This window comes from Pholis gunnellus, assembly GCF_910591455.1.
Source record: "Pholis gunnellus genome assembly, chromosome: 3".
NCBI lineage: Eukaryota > Metazoa > Chordata > Actinopteri > Perciformes > Pholidae > Pholis > Pholis gunnellus.
In genome coordinates, this window is record NC_136529.1 from 1,888,029 (window position 1) to 1,907,855 (window position 19,827).

Genomic DNA, 19,827 nt, shown 5'->3' on the forward strand with positions numbered 1-19,827 from the left:
TCCCATACCCCTGACCACATCTGAAAGAGGGTAATATTCTCCAAAGGTCTATTTCCTTCCCTCTAATCAAAAGTACGAACCGCTTGATATTTTCTTTCAACATAACAATCAGGGGAGAGCGCGAACGCAGTCCCCCACTACCAGAAATTATGCAGTCGAGATTCCCACATTTGGGGAATTCGCAGTGGTCAGCACAACCGGAGTGCAATGGCTGGGCCTCGCCCTGGGTGAACCACCTTCTTGATCATGGTATCTTCCCTGCCAGGTAAGTATGAGTTGGAAGAGACAGAGCCAGGGGCGGCATTCCCAGACACAGTACTCCGGATGACGGTTCCCAGATGGCATAATCCCAGCGTGCAGTACTTTAGCATTAGCTTCCCTTGGCAAGCTGTTTTAGCTTCTGAGGAAGCAAACACAGCCCAGCAACCAAACGAAAGCCTAACATCTAGGCACGCTGACAATAGAAGAATCGTCGGAACACATTTCTCCCACAAAGAAGGGGAAATATCGGTGAGGAGAACACACAATCACTTTAGGCCCATCCAGAAGGCCACACCCACTTCACTCTGCGAACCCGAGCAATTTGCATTACTCAACATACATCTTCAAAGCATACGACAGACACTGCTGTACAGCAACGCTTGCACTTTTCTGGACAAACTGCAAAAGAAATAAAGGCTACAGAAGGACCTCAACCCACAATCTGACTCGGAGGACAGAAATTTCCCCCAGCAGTCGGGGCTGATGTATACAGTGATTTGAGGCTGGGAGCACAGCGATGTTCCACGAGGGGCGTCCATAAGGAATAAACAGGGTCTTTGTTTGACACAAGCCTTGAAGACAGACAGCGAATGAGACTCTCGTCGCTCACTACAGCGTGAAGTTAATCAACAGACTGTTCCATTTGGATTGGTGTTTAGTTGTCCACAAGGCCTTTGAGGAGTGCACCGTTCCCGGCAATGCTGCAATACCGGGTCAATGCGTGGAGTGAACGGAGCAAGCTCCTTTTTCATCTCCTGTTGCTAAAAATCTGCTTAATACATTATCCTCATATAGAGGACATATCAGATATTAAACTGATAAGAACAGATACTACACTTGATCTTAGCCAAAAGGCCGAGAAGCGATGAACCCCAACTGTTTGCTTCCTGGGGCAACCTCCTGACACATTTCCCCCTTGTCATGGTGCAGTTCTTTCAAAGGGGCATAGCAGTGGCTGCCACTTGGCACACCTGTCCGAGCACTCCGTGGTCAAGCACCTTGGTCTAGTTAAGGACAGCTTTCTTTCTTTCTTTTCACAAGTGTACAAGGCTCAGCCAAATGGCAAAGCCTGCTAAAAATAGGTTGAACTCATTGGTGTTCCTCTCCACGGAAGTCTTTAGTAAAAGGCGAAAGACTTGTGCGTTATGAAGAGAAACCAAAGTAAGTAGAGCACTCTTGTCAAGAGCAGCCAAAGTCCCTAGTTGTCCCAGTCAAAACGCTCATGGTAAGCCAAAGTTGACGTGTCCTGGTCCTAATCTGAAGCCACACCCATTCCCATACCCCTGACCACATCTGAAAGAGGGTAATATTCTCCAAAGGTCTATTTCCTTCCCTCTAATCAAAAGTACGAACCGCTTGATATTTTCTTTCAACATAACAATCAGGGGAGAGCGCGAACGCAGTCCCCCACTACCAGAAATTATGCAGTCGAGATTCCCACATTTGGGGAATTTGCAGTGGGAGTGCAATGGCTGGGCCTCGTCCTGGGTGAACCACCTTCTTGATCATGGTATCTTCCCTGCCAGGTAAGTATGAGTTGGAAGAGACAGAGCCAGGGGCGGCATTCCAAGACACAGTACTCCGGATGACGGTTCCCAGATGGCATAATCCCAGCGTGCAGTACTTTAGCATTAGCTTCCCTTGGCAAGCTGTTTCAGCTTCTGAGGAAGCAAACACAGCCCAGCAACCAAACGAAAGCCTAACATCTAGGCACGCTGACAATAGAAGAATCGTCAGAACACATTTCTCCCACAAAGAAGGGGAAATATCGGTGAGGAGAACCCACAATCACTTTAGGCCCATCCAGAAGGCCACACCCACTTCACTCTGCGAACCCGGGCAATTTGCATTACTCAACATACATCTTCAAAGCATACGACAGACACTGCTGTACAGCAACGCTTGCACTTTTCTGGACAAACTGCAAAAGAAATAAAGGCTACAGAAGGACCTCAACCCACAATCTGACTCGGAGGACAGAAATTTCCCCCAGCAGTCGGGGCTGATGTATACAGTGATTTGAGGCTGGGAGCACAGCGATGTTCCACGAGGGGCGTCCATAAGGAATAAACAGGGTCTTTGTTTGACACAAGCCTTGAAGACAGACAGCGAATGAGACTCTCGTCGCTCACTACAGCGTGAAGTTAATCAACAGACTGTTCCATTTGGATTGGTGTTTAGTTGTCCACAAGGCCTTTGAGGAGTGCACCGTTCCCGGCAATGCTGCAATACCGGGTCAATGCGTGGAGTGAACGGAGCAAGCTCCTTTTTCATCTCCTGTTGCTAAAAATCTGCTTAATACATTATCCTCATATAGAGGACATATCAGATATTAAACTGATAAGAACAGATACTACACTTGATCTTAGCCAAAAGGCCGAGAAGCGATGAACCCCAACTGTTTGCTTCCTGGGGCAACCTCCTGACACATTTCCCCCTTGTCATGGTGCAGTTCTTTCAAAGGGGCATAGCAGTGGCTGCCACTTGGCACACCTGTCCGAGCACTCCGTGGTCAAGCACCTTGGTCTAGTTAAGGACAGCTTTCTTTCTTTCTTTCTTTTCACAAGTGTACAAGGCTCAGCCAAATGGCAAAGCCTGCTAAAAATAGGTTGAACTCATTGGTGTTCCTCTCCACGGAAGTCTTTAGTAAAAGGCGAAAGACTTGTGCGTTATGAAGAGAAACCAAAGTAAGTAGAGCACTCTTGTCAAGAGCAGCCAAAGTCCCTAGTTGTCCCAGTCAAAACGCTCATGGTAAGCCAAAGTTGACGTGTCCTGGTCCTAATCTGAAGCCACACCCATTCCCATACCCCTGACCACATCTGAAAGAGGGTAATATTCTCCAAAGGTCTATTTCCTTCCCTCTAATCAAAAGTACGAACCGCTTGATATTTTCTTTCAACATAACAATCAGGGGAGAGCGCGAACGCAGTCCCCCACTACCAGAAATTATGCAGTCGAGATTCCCACATTTGGGGAATTCGCAGTGGTCAGCACAACCGGAGTGCAATGGCTGGGCCTCGCCCTGGGTGAACCACCTTCTTGATCATGGTATCTTCCCTGCCAGGTAAGTATGAGTTGGAAGAGACAGAGCCAGGGGCGGCATTCCCAGACACAGTACTCCGGATGACGGTTCCCAGATGGCATAATCCCAGCGTGCAGTACTTTAGCATTAGCTTCCCTTGGCAAGCTGTTTCAGCTTCTGAGGAAGCAAACACAGCCCAGCAACCAAACGAAAGCCTAACATCTAGGCACGCTGACAATAGAAGAATCGTCGGAACACATTTCTCCCACAAAGAAGGGGAAATATCGGTGAGGAGAACACACAATCACTTTAGGCCCATCCAGAAGGCCACACCCACTTCACTCTGCGAACCCGAGCAATTTGCATTACTCAACATACATCTTCAAAGCATACGACAGACACTGCTGTACAGCAACGCTTGCACTTTTCTGGACAAACTGCAAAAGAAATAAAGGCTACAGAAGGACCTCAACCCACAATCTGACTCGGAGGACAGAAATTTCCCCCAGCAGTCGGGGCTGATGTATACAGTGATTTGAGGCTGGGAGCACAGCGATGTTCCACGAGGGGCGTCCATAAGGAATAAACAGGGTCTTTGTTTGACACAAGCCTTGAAGACAGACAGCGAATGAGACTCTCGTCGCTCACTACAGCGTGAAGTTAATCAACAGACTGTTCCATTTGGATTGGTGTTTAGTTGTCCACAAGGCCTTTGAGGAGTGCACCGTTCCCGGCAATGCTGCAATACCGGGTCAATGCGTGGAGTGAACGGAGCAAGCTCCTTTTTCATCTCCTGTTGCTAAAAATCTGCTTAATACATTATCCTCATATAGAGGACATATCAGATATTAAACTGATAAGAACAGATACTACACTTGATCTTAGCCAAAAGGCCGAGAAGCGATGAACCCCAACTGTTTGCTTCCTGGGGCAACCTCCTGACACATTTCCCCCTTGTCATGGTGCAGTTCTTTCAAAGGGGCATAGCAGTGGCTGCCACTTGGCACACCCGTCCGAGCACTCCGTGGTCAAGCACCTTGGTCTAGTTAAGGACAGCTTTCTTTCTTTTCACAAGTGTACAAGGCTCAGCCAAATGGCAAAGCCTGCTAAAAATAGGTTGAACTCATTGGTGTTCCTCTCCACGGAAGTCTTTAGTAAAAGGCGAAAGACTTGTGCGTTATGAAGAGAAACCAAAGTAAGTAGAGCACTCTTGTCAAGAGCAGCCAAAGTCCCTAGTTGTCCCAGTCAAAACGCTCATGGTAAGCCAAAGTTGACGTGTCCTGGTCCTAATCTGAAGCCACACCCATTCCCATACCCCTGACCACATCTGAAAGAGGGTAATATTCTCCAAAGGTCTATTTCCTTCCCTCTAATCAAAAGTACGAACCGCTTGATATTTTCTTTCAACATAACAATCAGGGGAGAGCGCGAACGCAGTCCCCCACTACCAGAAATTATGCAGTCGAGATTCCCACATTTGGGGAATTCGCAGTGGTCAGCACAACCGGAGTGCAATGGCTGGGCCTCGCCCTGGGTGAACCACCTTCTTGATCATGGTATCTTCCCTGCCAGGTAAGTATGAGTTGGAAGAGACAGAGCCAGGGGCGGCATTCCCAGACACAGTACTCCGGATGACGGTTCCCAGATGGCATAATCCCAGCGTGCAGTACTTTAGCATTAGCTTCCCTTGGCAAGCTGTTTCAGCTTCTGAGGAAGCAAACACAGCCCAGCAACCAAACGAAAGCCTAACATCTAGGCACGCTGACAATAGAAGAATCGTCAGAACACATTTCTCCCACAAAGAAGGGGAAATATCGGTGAGGAGAACCCACAATCACTTTAGGCCCATCCAGAAGGCCACACCCACTTCACTCTGCGAACCCGGGCAATTTGCATTACTCAACATACATCTTCAAAGCATACGACAGACACTGCTGTACAGCAACGCTTGCACTTTTCTGGACAAACTGCAAAAGAAATAAAGGCTACAGAAGGACCTCAACCCACAATCTGACTCGGAGGACAGAAATTTCCCCCAGCAGTCGGGGCTGATGTATACAGTGATTTGAGGCTGGGAGCACAGCGATGTTCCACGAGGGGCGTCCATAAGGAATAAACAGGGTCTTTGTTTGACACAAGCCTTGAAGACAGACAGCGAATGAGACTCTCGTCGCTCACTACAGCGTGAAGTTAATCAACAGACTGTTCCATTTGGATTGGTGTTTAGTTGTCCACAAGGCCTTTGAGGAGTGCACCGTTCCCGGCAATGCTGCAATACCGGGTCAATGCGTGGAGTGAACGGAGCAAGCTCCTTTTTCATCTCCTGTTGCTAAAAATCTGCTTAATACATTATCCTCATATAGAGGACATATCAGATATTAAACTGATAAGAACAGATACTACACTTGATCTTAGCCAAAAGGCCGAGAAGCGATGAACCCCAACTGTTTGCTTCCTGGGGCAACCTCCTGACACATTTCCCCCTTGTCATGGTGCAGTTCTTTCAAAGGGGCATAGCAGTGGCTGCCACTTGGCACACCTGTCCGAGCACTCCGTGGTCAAGCACCTTGGTCTAGTTAAGGACAGCTTTCTTTCTTTCTTTCTTTTCACAAGTGTACAAGGCTCAGCCAAATGGCAAAGCCTGCTAAAAATAGGTTGAACTCATTGGTGTTCCTCTCCACGGAAGTCTTTAGTAAAAGGCGAAAGACTTGTGCGTTATGAAGAGAAACCAAAGTAAGTAGAGCACTCTTGTCAAGAGCAGCCAAAGTCCCTAGTTGTCCCAGTCAAAACGCTCATGGTAAGCCAAAGTTGACGTGTCCTGGTCCTAATCTGAAGCCACACCCATTCCCATACCCCTGACCACATCTGAAAGAGGGTAATATTCTCCAAAGGTCTATTTCCTTCCCTCTAATCAAAAGTACGAACCGCTTGATATTTTCTTTCAACATAACAATCAGGGGAGAGCGCGAACGCAGTCCCCCACTACCAGAAATTATGCAGTCGAGATTCCCACATTTGGGGAATTCGCAGTGGTCAGCACAACCGGAGTGCAATGGCTGGGCCTCGCCCTGGGTGAACCACCTTCTTGATCATGGTATCTTCCCTGCCAGGTAAGTATGAGTTGGAAGAGACAGAGCCAGGGGCGGCATTCCCAGACACAGTACTCCGGATGACGGTTCCCAGATGGCATAATCCCAGCGTGCAGTACTTTAGCATTAGCTTCCCTTGGCAAGCTGTTTTAGCTTCTGAGGAAGCAAACACAGCCCAGCAACCAAACGAAAGCCTAACATCTAGGCACGCTGACAATAGAAGAATCGTCGGAACACATTTCTCCCACAAAGAAGGGGAAATATCGGTGAGGAGAACACACAATCACTTTAGGCCCATCCAGAAGGCCACACCCACTTCACTCTGCGAACCCGAGCAATTTGCATTACTCAACATACATCTTCAAAGCATACGACAGACACTGCTGTACAGCAACGCTTGCACTTTTCTGGACAAACTGCAAAAGAAATAAAGGCTACAGAAGGACCTCAACCCACAATCTGACTCGGAGGACAGAAATTTCCCCCAGCAGTCGGGGCTGATGTATACAGTGATTTGAGGCTGGGAGCACAGCGATGTTCCACGAGGGGCGTCCATAAGGAATAAACAGGGTCTTTGTTTGACACAAGCCTTGAAGACAGACAACGAATGAGACTCTCGTCGCTCACTACAGCCTGAAGTTAATCAACAGACTGTTCCATTTGGATTGGTGTTTAGTTGTCCACAAGGCCTTTGAGGAGTGCACCGTTCCCGGCAATGCTGCAATACCGGGTCAATGCGTGGAGTGAACGGAGCAAGCTCCTTTTTCATCTCCTGTTGCTAAAAATCTGCTTAATACATTATCCTCATATAGAGGACATATCAGATATTAAACTGATAAGAACAGATACTACACTTGATCTTAGCCAAAAGGCCGAGAAGCGATGAACCCCAACTGTTTGCTTCCTGGGGCAACCTCCTGACACATTTCCCCCTTGTCATGGTGCAGTTCTTTCAAAGGGGCATAGCAGTGGCTGCCACTTGGCACACCTGTCCGAGCACTCCGTGGTCAAGCACCTTGGTCTAGTTAAGGACAGCTTTCTTTCTTTCTTTCTTTTCACAAGTGTACAAGGCTCAGCCAAATGGCAAAGCCTGCTAAAAATAGGTTGAACTCATTGGTGTTCCTCTCCACGGAAGTCTTTAGTAAAAGGCGAAAGACTTGTGCGTTATGAAGAGAAACCAAAGTAAGTAGAGCACTCTTGTCAAGAGCAGCCAAAGTCCCTAGTTGTCCCAGTCAAAACGCTCATGGTAAGCCAAAGTTGACGTGTCCTGGTCCTAATCTGAAGCCACACCCATTCCCATACCCCTGACCACATCTGAAAGAGGGTAATATTCTCCAAAGGTCTATTTCCTTCCCTCTAATCAAAAGTACGAACCGCTTGATATTTTCTTTCAACATAACAATCAGGGGAGAGCGCGAACGCAGTCCCCCACTACCAGAAATTATGCAGTCGAGATTCCCACATTTGGGGAATTCGCAGTGGTCAGCACAACCGGAGTGCAATGGCTGGGCCTCGCCCTGGGTGAACCACCTTCTTGATCATGGTATCTTCCCTGCCAGGTAAGTATGAGTTGGAAGAGACAGAGCCAGGGGCGGCATTCCCAGACACAGTACTCCGGATGACGGTTCCCAGATGGCATAATCCCAGCGTGCAGTACTTTAGCATTAGCTTCCCTTGGCAAGCTGTTTTAGCTTCTGAGGAAGCAAACACAGCCCAGCAACCAAACGAAAGCCTAACATCTAGGCACGCTGACAATAGAAGAATCGTCGGAACACATTTCTCCCACAAAGAAGGGGAAATATCGGTGAGGAGAACACACAATCACTTTAGGCCCATCCAGAAGGCCACACCCACTTCACTCTGCGAACCCGAGCAATTTGCATTACTCAACATACATCTTCAAAGCATACGACAGACACTGCTGTACAGCAACGCTTGCACTTTTCTGGACAAACTGCAAAAGAAATAAAGGCTACAGAAGGACCTCAACCCACAATCTGACTCGGAGGACAGAAATTTCCCCCAGCAGTCGGGGCTGATGTATACAGTGATTTGAGGCTGGGAGCACAGCGATGTTCCACGAGGGGCGTCCATAAGGAATAAACAGGGTCTTTGTTTGACACAAGCCTTGAAGACAGACAACGAATGAGACTCTCGTCGCTCACTACAGCCTGAAGTTAATCAACAGACTGTTCCATTTGGATTGGTGTTTAGTTGTCCACAAGGCCTTTGAGGAGTGCACCGTTCCCGGCAATGCTGCAATACCGGGTCAATGCGTGGAGTGAACGGAGCAAGCTCCTTTTTCATCTCCTGTTGCTAAAAATCTGCTTAATACATTATCCTCATATAGAGGACATATCAGATATTAAACTGATAAGAACAGATACTACACTTGATCTTAGCCAAAAGGCCGAGAAGCGATGAACCCCAACTGTTTGCTTCCTGGGGCAACCTCCTGACACATTTCCCCCTTGTCATGGTGCAGTTCTTTCAAAGGGGCATAGCAGTGGCTGCCACTTGGCACACCTGTCCGAGCACTCCGTGGTCAAGCACCTTGGTCTAGTTAAGGACAGCTTTCTTTCTTTCTTTCTTTTCACAAGTGTACAAGGCTCAGCCAAATGGCAAAGCCTGCTAAAAATAGGTTGAACTCATTGGTGTTCCTCTCCACGGAAGTCTTTAGTAAAAGGCGAAAGACTTGTGCGTTATGAAGAGAAACCAAAGTAAGTAGAGCACTCTTGTCAAGAGCAGCCAAAGTCCCTAGTTGTCCCAGTCAAAACGCTCATGGTAAGCCAAAGTTGACGTGTCCTGGTCCTAATCTGAAGCCACACCCATTCCCATACCCCTGACCACATCTGAAAGAGGGTAATATTCTCCAAAGGTCTATTTCCTTCCCTCTAATCAAAAGTACGAACCGCTTGATATTTTCTTTCAACATAACAATCAGGGGAGAGCGCGAACGCAGTCCCCCACTACCAGAAATTATGCAGTCGAGATTCCCACATTTGGGGAATTCGCAGTGGTCAGCACAACCGGAGTGCAATGGCTGGGCCTCGCCCTGGGTGAACCACCTTCTTGATCATGGTATCTTCCCTGCCAGGTAAGTATGAGTTGGAAGAGACAGAGCCAGGGGCGGCATTCCCAGACACAGTACTCCGGATGACGGTTCCCAGATGGCATAATCCCAGCGTGCAGTACTTTAGCATTAGCTTCCCTTGGCAAGCTGTTTTAGCTTCTGAGGAAGCAAACACAGCCCAGCAACCAAACGAAAGCCTAACATCTAGGCACGCTGACAATAGAAGAATCGTCGGAACACATTTCTCCCACAAAGAAGGGGAAATATCGGTGAGGAGAACACACAATCACTTTAGGCCCATCCAGAAGGCCACACCCACTTCACTCTGCGAACCCGAGCAATTTGCATTACTCAACATACATCTTCAAAGCATACGACAGACACTGCTGTACAGCAACGCTTGCACTTTTCTGGACAAACTGCAAAAGAAATAAAGGCTACAGAAGGACCTCAACCCACAATCTGACTCGGAGGACAGAAATTTCCCCCAGCAGTCGGGGCTGATGTATACAGTGATTTGAGGCTGGGAGCACAGCGATGTTCCACGAGGGGCGTCCATAAGGAATAAACAGGGTCTTTGTTTGACACAAGCCTTGAAGACAGACAACGAATGAGACTCTCGTCGCTCACTACAGCCTGAAGTTAATCAACAGACTGTTCCATTTGGATTGGTGTTTAGTTGTCCACAAGGCCTTTGAGGAGTGCACCGTTCCCGGCAATGCTGCAATACCGGGTCAATGCGTGGAGTGAACGGAGCAAGCTCCTTTTTCATCTCCTGTTGCTAAAAATCTGCTTAATACATTATCCTCATATAGAGGACATATCAGATATTAAACTGATAAGAACAGATACTACACTTGATCTTAGCCAAAAGGCCGAGAAGCGATGAACCCCAACTGTTTGCTTCCTGGGGCAACCTCCTGACACATTTCCCCCTTGTCATGGTGCAGTTCTTTCAAAGGGGCATAGCAGTGGCTGCCACTTGGCACACCTGTCCGAGCACTCCGTGGTCAAGCACCTTGGTCTAGTTAAGGACAGCTTTCTTTCTTTCTTTCTTTTCACAAGTGTACAAGGCTCAGCCAAATGGCAAAGCCTGCTAAAAATAGGTTGAACTCATTGGTGTTCCTCTCCACGGAAGTCTTTAGTAAAAGGCGAAAGACTTGTGCGTTATGAAGAGAAACCAAAGTAAGTAGAGCACTCTTGTCAAGAGCAGCCAAAGTCCCTAGTTGTCCCAGTCAAAACGCTCATGGTAAGCCAAAGTTGACGTGTCCTGGTCCTAATCTGAAGCCACACCCATTCCCATACCCCTGACCACATCTGAAAGAGGGTAATATTCTCCAAAGGTCTATTTCCTTCCCTCTAATCAAAAGTACGAACCGCTTGATATTTTCTTTCAACAAAACAATCAGGGGAGAGCGCGAACGCAGTCCCCCACTACCAGAAATTATGCAGTCGAGATTCCCACATTTGGGGAATTCGCAGTGGTCAGCACAACCGGAGTGCAATGGCTGGGCCTCGCCCTGGGTGAACCACCTTCTTGATCATGGTATCTTCCCTGCCAGGTAAGTATGAGTTGGAAGAGACAGAGCCAGGGGCGGCATTCCCAGACACAGTACTCCGGATGACGGTTCCCAGATGGCATAATCCCAGCGTGCAGTACTTTAGCATTAGCTTCCCTTGGCAAGCTGTTTCTGCTTCTGAGGAAGCAAACACAGCCCAGCAACCAAACGAAAGCCTAACATCTAGGCACGCTGACAATAGAAGAATCGTCGGAACACATTTCTCCCACAAAGAAGGGGAAATATCGGTGAGGAGAACACACAATCACTTTAGGCCCATCCAGAAGGCCACACCCACTTCACTCTGCGAACCCGAGCAATTTGCATTACTCAACATACATCTTCAAAGCATACGACAGACACTGCTGTACAGCAACGCTTGCACTTTTCTGGACAAACTGCAAAAGAAATAAAGGCTACAGAAGGACCTCAACCCACAATCTGACTCGGAGGACAGAAATTTCCCCCAGCAGTCGGGGCTGATGTATACAGTGATTTGAGGCTGGGAGCACAGCGATGTTCCACGAGGGGCGTCCATAAGGAATAAACAGGGTCTTTGTTTGACACAAGCCTTGAAGACAGACAGCGAATGAGACTCTCGTCGCTCACTACAGCGTGAAGTTAATCAACAGACTGTTCCATTTGGATTGGTGTTTAGTTGTCCACAAGGCCTTTGAGGAGTGCACCGTTCCCGGCAATGCTGCAATACCGGGTCAATGCGTGGAGTGAACGGAGCAAGCTCCTTTTTCATCTCCTGTTGCTAAAAATCTGCTTAATACATTATCCTCATATAGAGGACATATCAGATATTAAACTGATAAGAACAGATACTACACTTGATCTTAGCCAAAAGGCCGAGAAGCGATGAACCCCAACTGTTTGCTTCCTGGGGCAACCTCCTGACACATTTCCCCCTTGTCATGGTGCAGTTCTTTCAAAGGGGCATAGCAGTGGCTGCCACTTGGCACACCCGTCCGAGCACTCCGTGGTCAAGCACCTTGGTCTAGTTAAGGACAGCTTTCTTTCTTTTCACAAGTGTACAAGGCTCAGCCAAATGGCAAAGCCTGCTAAAAATAGGTTGAACTCATTGGTGTTCCTCTCCACGGAAGTCTTTAGTAAAAGGCGAAAGACTTGTGCGTTATGAAGAGAAACCAAAGTAAGTAGAGCACTCTTGTCAAGAGCAGCCAAAGTCCCTAGTTGTCCCAGTCAAAACGCTCATGGTAAGCCAAAGTTGACGTGTCCTGGTCCTAATCTGAAGCCACACCCATTCCCATACCCCTGACCACATCTGAAAGAGGGTAATATTCTCCAAAGGTCTATTTCCTTCCCTCTAATCAAAAGTACGAACCGCTTGATATTTTCTTTCAACATAACAATCAGGGGAGAGCGCGAACGCAGTCCCCCACTACCAGAAATTATGCAGTCGAGATTCCCACATTTGGGGAATTCGCAGCGGTCAGCACAACCGGAGTGCAATGGCTGGGCCTCGCCCTGGGTGAACCACCTTCTTGATCATGGTATCTTCCCTGCCAGGTAAGTATGAGTTGGAAGAGACAGAGCCAGGGGCTGCATTCCCAGACACAGTACTCCGGATGACGGTTCCCAGATGGCATAATCCCAGCGTGCAGTACTTTAGCATTAGCTTCCCTTGGCAAGCTGTTTCTGCTTCTGAGGAAAGGCTACAGAAGGACCTCAACCCACAATCTGACTCGGAGGACAGAAATTTCCCCCAGCAGTCGGGGCTGATGTATACAGTGATTTGAGGCTGGGAGCACAGCGATGTTCCACGAGGGGCGTCCATAAGGAATAAACAGGGTCTTTGTTTGACACAAGCCTTGAAGACAGACAGCGAATGAGACTCTCGTCGCTCACTACAGCGTGAAGTTAATCAACAGACTGATCCATTTGGATTGGTGTTTAGTTGTCCACAAGGCCTTTGAGGAGTGCACCGTTCCCGGCAATGCTGCAATACCGGGTCAATGCGTGGAGTGAACGGAGCAAGCTCCTTTTTCATCTCCTGTTGCTAAAAATCTGCTTAATACATTATCCTCATATAGAGGACATATCAGATATTAAACTGATAAGAACAGATACTACACTTGATCTTAGCCAAAAGGCCGAGAAGCGATGAACCCCAACTGTTTGCTTCCTGGGGCAACCTCCTGACACATTTCTCCCTTGTCATGGTGCAGTTCTTTCAAAGGGGCATAGCAGTGGCTGCCACTTGGCACACCTGTCCGAGCACTCCGTGGTCAAGCACCTTGGTCTAGTTAAGGACAGCTTTCTTTCTTTTCACAAGTGTACAAGGCTCAGCCAAATGGCAAAGCCTGCTAAAAATAGGTTGAACTCATTGGTGTTCCTCTCCACGGAAGTCTTTAGTAAAAGGCGAAAGACTTGTGCGTTATGAAGAGAAACCAAAGTAAGTAGAGCACTCTTGTCAAGAGCAGCCAAAGTCCCTAGTTGTCCCAGTCAAAACGCTCATGGTAAGCCAAAGTTGACGTGTCCTGGTCCTAATCTGAAGCCACACCCATTCCCATACCCCTGACCACATCTGAAAGAGGGTAATATTCTCCAAAGGTCTATTTCCTTCCCTCTAATCAAAAGTACGAACCGCTTGATATTTTCTTTCAACATAACAATCAGGGGAGAGCGCGAACGCAGTCCCCCACTACCAGAAATTATGCAGTCGAGATTCCCACATTTGGGGAATTCGCAGTGGTCAGCACAACCGGAGTGCAATGGCTGGGCCTCGCCCTGGGTGAACCACCTTCTTGATCATGGTATCTTCCCTGCCAGGTAAGTATGAGTTGGAAGAGACAGAGCCAGGGGCGGCATTCCCAGACACAGTACTCCGGATGACGGTTCCCAGATGGCATAATCCCAGCGTGCAGTACTTTAGCATTAGCTTCCCTTGGCAAGCTGTTTCAGCTTCTGAGGAAGCAAACACAGCCCAGCAACCAAACGAAAGCCTAACATCTAGGCACGCTGACAATAGAAGAATCGTCAGAACACATTTCTCCCACAAAGAAGGGGAAATATCGGTGAGGAGAACCCACAATCACTTTAGGCCCATCCAGAAGGCCACACCCACTTCACTCTGCGAACCCGGGCAATTTGCATTACTCAACATACATCTTCAAAGCATACGACAGACACTGCTGTACAGCAACGCTTGCACTTTTCTGGACAAACTGCAAAAGAAATAAAGGCTACAGAAGGACCTCAACCCACAATCTGACTCGGAGGACAGAAATTTCCCCCAGCAGTCGGGGCTGATGTATACAGTGATTTGAGGCTGGGAGCACAGCGATGTTCCACGAGGGGCGTCCATAAGGAATAAACAGGGTCTTTGTTTGACACAAGCCTTGAAGACAGACAGCGAATGAGACTCTCGTCGCTCACTACAGCGTGAAGTTAATCAACAGACTGTTCCATTTGGATTGGTGTTTAGTTGTCCACAAGGCCTTTGAGGAGTGCACCGTTCCCGGCAATGCTGCAATACCGGGTCAATGCGTGGAGTGAACGGAGCAAGCTCCTTTTTCATCTCCTGTTGCTAAAAATCTGCTTAATACATTATCCTCATATAGAGGACATATCAGATATTAAACTGATAAGAACAGATACTACACTTGATCTTAGCCAAAAGGCCGAGAAGCGATGAACCCCAACTGTTTGCTTCCTGGGGCAACCTCCTGACACATTTCCCCCTTGTCATGGTGCAGTTCTTTCAAAGGGGCATAGCAGTGGCTGCCACTTGGCACACCTGTCCGAGCACTCCGTGGTCAAGCACCTTGGTCTAGTTAAGGACAGCTTTCTTTCTTTCTTTCTTTTCACAAGTGTACAAGGCTCAGCCAAATGGCAAAGCCTGCTAAAAATAGGTTGAACTCATTGGTGTTCCTCTCCACGGAAGTCTTTAGTAAAAGGCGAAAGACTTGTGCGTTATGAAGAGAAACCAAAGTAAGTAGAGCACTCTTGTCAAGAGCAGCCAAAGTCCCTAGTTGTCCCAGTCAAAACGCTCATGGTAAGCCAAAGTTGACGTGTCCTGGTCCTAATCTGAAGCCACACCCATTCCCATACCCCTGACCACATCTGAAAGAGGGTAATATTCTCCAAAGGTCTATTTCCTTCCCTCTAATCAAAAGTACGAACCGCTTGATATTTTCTTTCAACATAACAATCAGGGGAGAGCGCGAACGCAGTCCCCCACTACCAGAAATTATGCAGTCGAGATTCCCACATTTGGGGAATTCGCAGTGGTCAGCACAACCGGAGTGCAATGGCTGGGCCTCGCCCTGGGTGAACCACCTTCTTGATCATGGTATCTTCCCTGCCAGGTAAGTATGAGTTGGAAGAGACAGAGCCAGGGGCGGCATTCCCAGACACAGTACTCCGGATGACGGTTCCCAGATGGCATAATCCCAGCGTGCAGTACTTTAGCATTAGCTTCCCTTGGCAAGCTGTTTCAGCTTCTGAGGAAGCAAACACAGCCCAGCAACCAAACGAAAGCCTAACATCTAGGCACGCTGACAATAGAAGAATCGTCAGAACACATTTCTCCCACAAAGAAGGGGAAATATCGGTGAGGAGAACCCACAATCACTTTAGGCCCATCCAGAAGGCCACACCCACTTCACTCTGCGAACCCGGGCAATTTGCATTACTCAACATACATCTTCAAAGCATACGACAGACACTGCTGTACAGCAACGCTTGCACTTTTCTGGACAAACTGCAAAAGAAATAAAGGCTACAGAAGGACCTCAACCCACAATCTGACTCGGAGGACAGAAATTTCCCCCAGCAGTCGGGGCTGATGTATACAGTGATTTGAGGCTGGGAGCACAGCGATGTTCCACGAGGGGCGTCCATAAGGAATAAACAGGGTCTTTGTTTGACACAAGCCTTGAAGACAGACAGCGAATGAGACTCTCGTCGCTCACTACAGCGTGAAGTTAATCAACAGACTGTTCCATTTGGATTGGTGTTTAGTTGTCCACAAGGCCTTTGAGGAGTGCACCGTTCCCGGCAATGCTGCAATACCGGGTCAATGCGTGGAGTGAACGGAGCAAGCTCCTTTTTCATCTCCTGTTGCTAAAAATCTGCTTAATACATTATCCTCATATAGAGGACATATCAGATATTAAACTGATAAGAACAGATACTACACTTGATCTTAGCCAAAAGGCCGAGAAGCGATGAACCCCAACTGTTTGCTTCCTGGGGCAACCTCCTGACACATTTCCCCCTTGTCATGGTGCAGTTCTTTCAAAGGGGCATAGCAGTGGCTGCCACTTGGCACACCTGTCCGAGCACTCCGTGGTCAAGCACCTTGGTCTAGTTAAGGACAGCTTTCTTTCTTTCTTTTCACAAGTGTACAAGGCTCAGCCAAATGGCAAAGCCTGCTAAAAATAGGTTGAACTCATTGGTGTTCCTCTCCACGGAAGTCTTTAGTAAAAGGCGAAAGACTTGTGCGTTATGAAGAGAAACCAAAGTAAGTAGAGCACTCTTGTCAAGAGCAGCCAAAGTCCCTAGTTGTCCCAGTCAAAACGCTCATGGTAAGCCAAAGTTGACGTGTCCTGGTCCTAATCTGAAGCCACACCCATTCCCATACCCCTGACCACATCTGAAAGAGGGTAATATTCTCCAAAGGTCTATTTCCTTCCCTCTAATCAAAAGTACGAACCGCTTGATATTTTCTTTCAACATAACAATCAGGGGAGAGCGCGAACGCAGTCCCCCACTACCAGAAATTATGCAGTCGAGATTCCCACATTTGGGGAATTCGCAGTGGTCAGCACAACCGGAGTGCAATGGCTGGGCCTCGCCCTGGGTGAACCACCTTCTTGATCATGGTATCTTCCCTGCCAGGTAAGTATGAGTTGGAAGAGACAGAGCCAGGGGCGGCATTCCCAGACACAGTACTCCGGATGACGGTTCCCAGATGGCATAATCCCAGCGTGCAGTACTTTAGCATTAGCTTCCCTTGGCAAGCTGTTTTAGCTTCTGAGGAAGCAAACACAGCCCAGCAACCAAACGAAAGCCTAACATCTAGGCACGCTGACAATAGAAGAATCGTCGGAACACATTTCTCCCACAAAGAAGGGGAAATATCGGTGAGGAGAACACACAATCACTTTAGGCCCATCCAGAAGGCCACACCCACTTCACTCTGCGAACCCGAGCAATTTGCATTACTCAACATACATCTTCAAAGCATACGACAGACACTGCTGTACAGCAACGCTTGCACTTTTCTGGACAAACTGCAAAAGAAATAAAGGCTACAGAAGGACCTCAACCCACAATCTGACTCGGAGGACAGAAATTTCCCCCAGCAGTCGGGGCTGATGTATACAGTGATTTGAGGCTGGGAGCACAGCGATGTTCCACGAGGGGCGTCCATAAGGAATAAACAGGGTCTTTGTTTGACACAAGCCTTGAAGACAGACAGCGAATGAGACTCTCGTCGCTCACTACAGCGTGAAGTTAATCAACAGACTGTTCCATTTGGATTGGTGTTTAGTTGTCCACAAGGCCTTTGAGGAGTGCACCGTTCCCGGCAATGCTGCAATACCGGGTCAATGCGTGGAGTGAACGGAGCAAGCTCCTTTTTCATCTCCTGTTGCTAAAAATCTGCTTAATACATTATCCTCATATAGAGGACATATCAGATATTAAACTGATAAGAACAGATACTACACTTGATCTTAGCCAAAAGGCCGAGAAGCGATGAACCCCAACTGTTTGCTTCCTGGGGCAACCTCCTGACACATTTCCCCCTTGTCATGGTGCAGTTCTTTCAAAGGGGCATAGCAGTGGCTGCCACTTGGCACACCTGTCCGAGCACTCCGTGGTCAAGCACCTTGGTCTAGTTAAGGACAGCTTTCTTTCTTTCTTTTCACAAGTGTACAAGGCTCAGCCAAATGGCAAAGCCTGCTAAAAATAGGTTGAACTCATTGGTGTTCCTCTCCACGGAAGTCTTTAGTAAAAGGCGAAAGACTTGTGCGTTATGAAGAGAAACCAAAGTAAGTAGAGCACTCTTGTCAAGAGCAGCCAAAGTCCCTAGTTGTCCCAGTCAAAACGCTCATGGTAAGCCAAAGTTGACGTGTCCTGGTCCTAATCTGAAGCCACACCCATTCCCATACCCCTGACCACATCTGAAAGAGGGTAATATTCTCCAAAGGTCTATTTCCTTCCCTCTAATCAAAAGTACGAACCGCTTGATATTTTCTTTCAACATAACAATCAGGGGAGAGCGCGAACGCAGTCCCCCACTACCAGAAATTATGCAGTCGAGATTCCCACATTTGGGGAATTCGCAGTGGTCAGCACAACCGGAGTGCAATGGCTGGGCCTCGCACTGGGTGAACCACCTTCTTGATCATGGTATCTTCCCTGCCAGGTAAGTATGAGTTGGAAGAGACAGAGCCAGGGGCGGCATTCCCAGACACAGTACTCCGGATGACGGTTCCCAGATGGCATAATCCCAGCGTGCAGTACTTTAGCATTAGCTTCCCTTGGCAAGCTGTTTCTGCTTCTGAGGAAAGGCTACAGAAGGACCTCAACCCACAATCTGACTCGGAGGACAGAAATTTCCCCCAGCAGTCGGGGCTGATGTATACAGTGATTTGAGGCTGGGAGCACAGCGATGTTCCACGAGGGGCGTCCATAAGGAATAAACAGGGTCTTTGTTTGACGCAAGCCTTGAAGACAGACAGCGAATGAGACTCTCGTCGCTCACTACAGCCTGAAGTTAATCAACAGACTGTTCCATTTGGATTGGTGTTTAGTTGTCCACAAGGCCTTTGAGGAGTGCACCGTTCCCGGCAATGCTGCAATACCGGGTCAATGCGTGGAGTGAACGGAGCAAGCTCCTTTTTCATCTCCTGTTGCTAAAAATCTGCTTAATACATTATCCTCATATAGAGGACATATCAGATATTAAACTGATAAGAACAGATACTACACTTGATCTTAGCCAAAAGGCCGAGAAGCAATGAACCCCAACTGTTTGCTTCCTGGGGCAACCTCCTGACACATTTCCCCCTTGTCATGGTGCAGTTCTTTCAAAGGGGCATAGCAGTGGCTGCCACTTGGCACACCTGTCCGAGCACTCCGTGGTCAAGCACCTTGGTCTAGTTAAGGACAGCTTTCTTTCTTTCTTTCTTTTCACAAGTGTACAAGGCTCAGCCAAATGGCAAAGCCTGCTAAAAATAGGTTGAACTCATTGGTGTTCCTCTCCACGGAAGTCTTTAGTAAAAGGCGAAAGACTTGTGCGTTATGAAGAGAAACCAAAGTAAGTAGAGCACTCTTGTCAAGAGCAGCCAAAGTCCCTAGTTGTCCCAGTCAAAACGCTCATGGTAAGCCAAAGTTGACGTGTCCTGGTCCTAATCTGAAGCCACACCCATTCCCATACCCCTGACCACATCTGAAAGAGGGTAATATTCTCCAAAGGTCTATTTCCTTCCCTCTAATCAAAAGTACGAACCGCTTGATATTTTCTTTCAACATAACAATCAGGGGAGAGCGCGAACGCAGTCCCCCACTACCAGAAATTATGCAGTCGAGATTCCCACATTTGGGGAATTCGCAGTGGTCAGCACAACCGGAGTGCAATGGCTGGGCCTCGCCCTGGGTGAACCACCTTCTTGATCATGGTATCTTCCCTGCCAGGTAAGTATGAGTTGGAAGAGACAGAGCCAGGGGCGGCATTCCCAGACACAGTACTCCGGATGACGGTTCCCAGATGGCATAATCCCAGCGTGCAGTACTTTAGCATTAGCTTCCCTTGGCAAGCTGTTTCAGCTTCTGAGGAAGCAAACA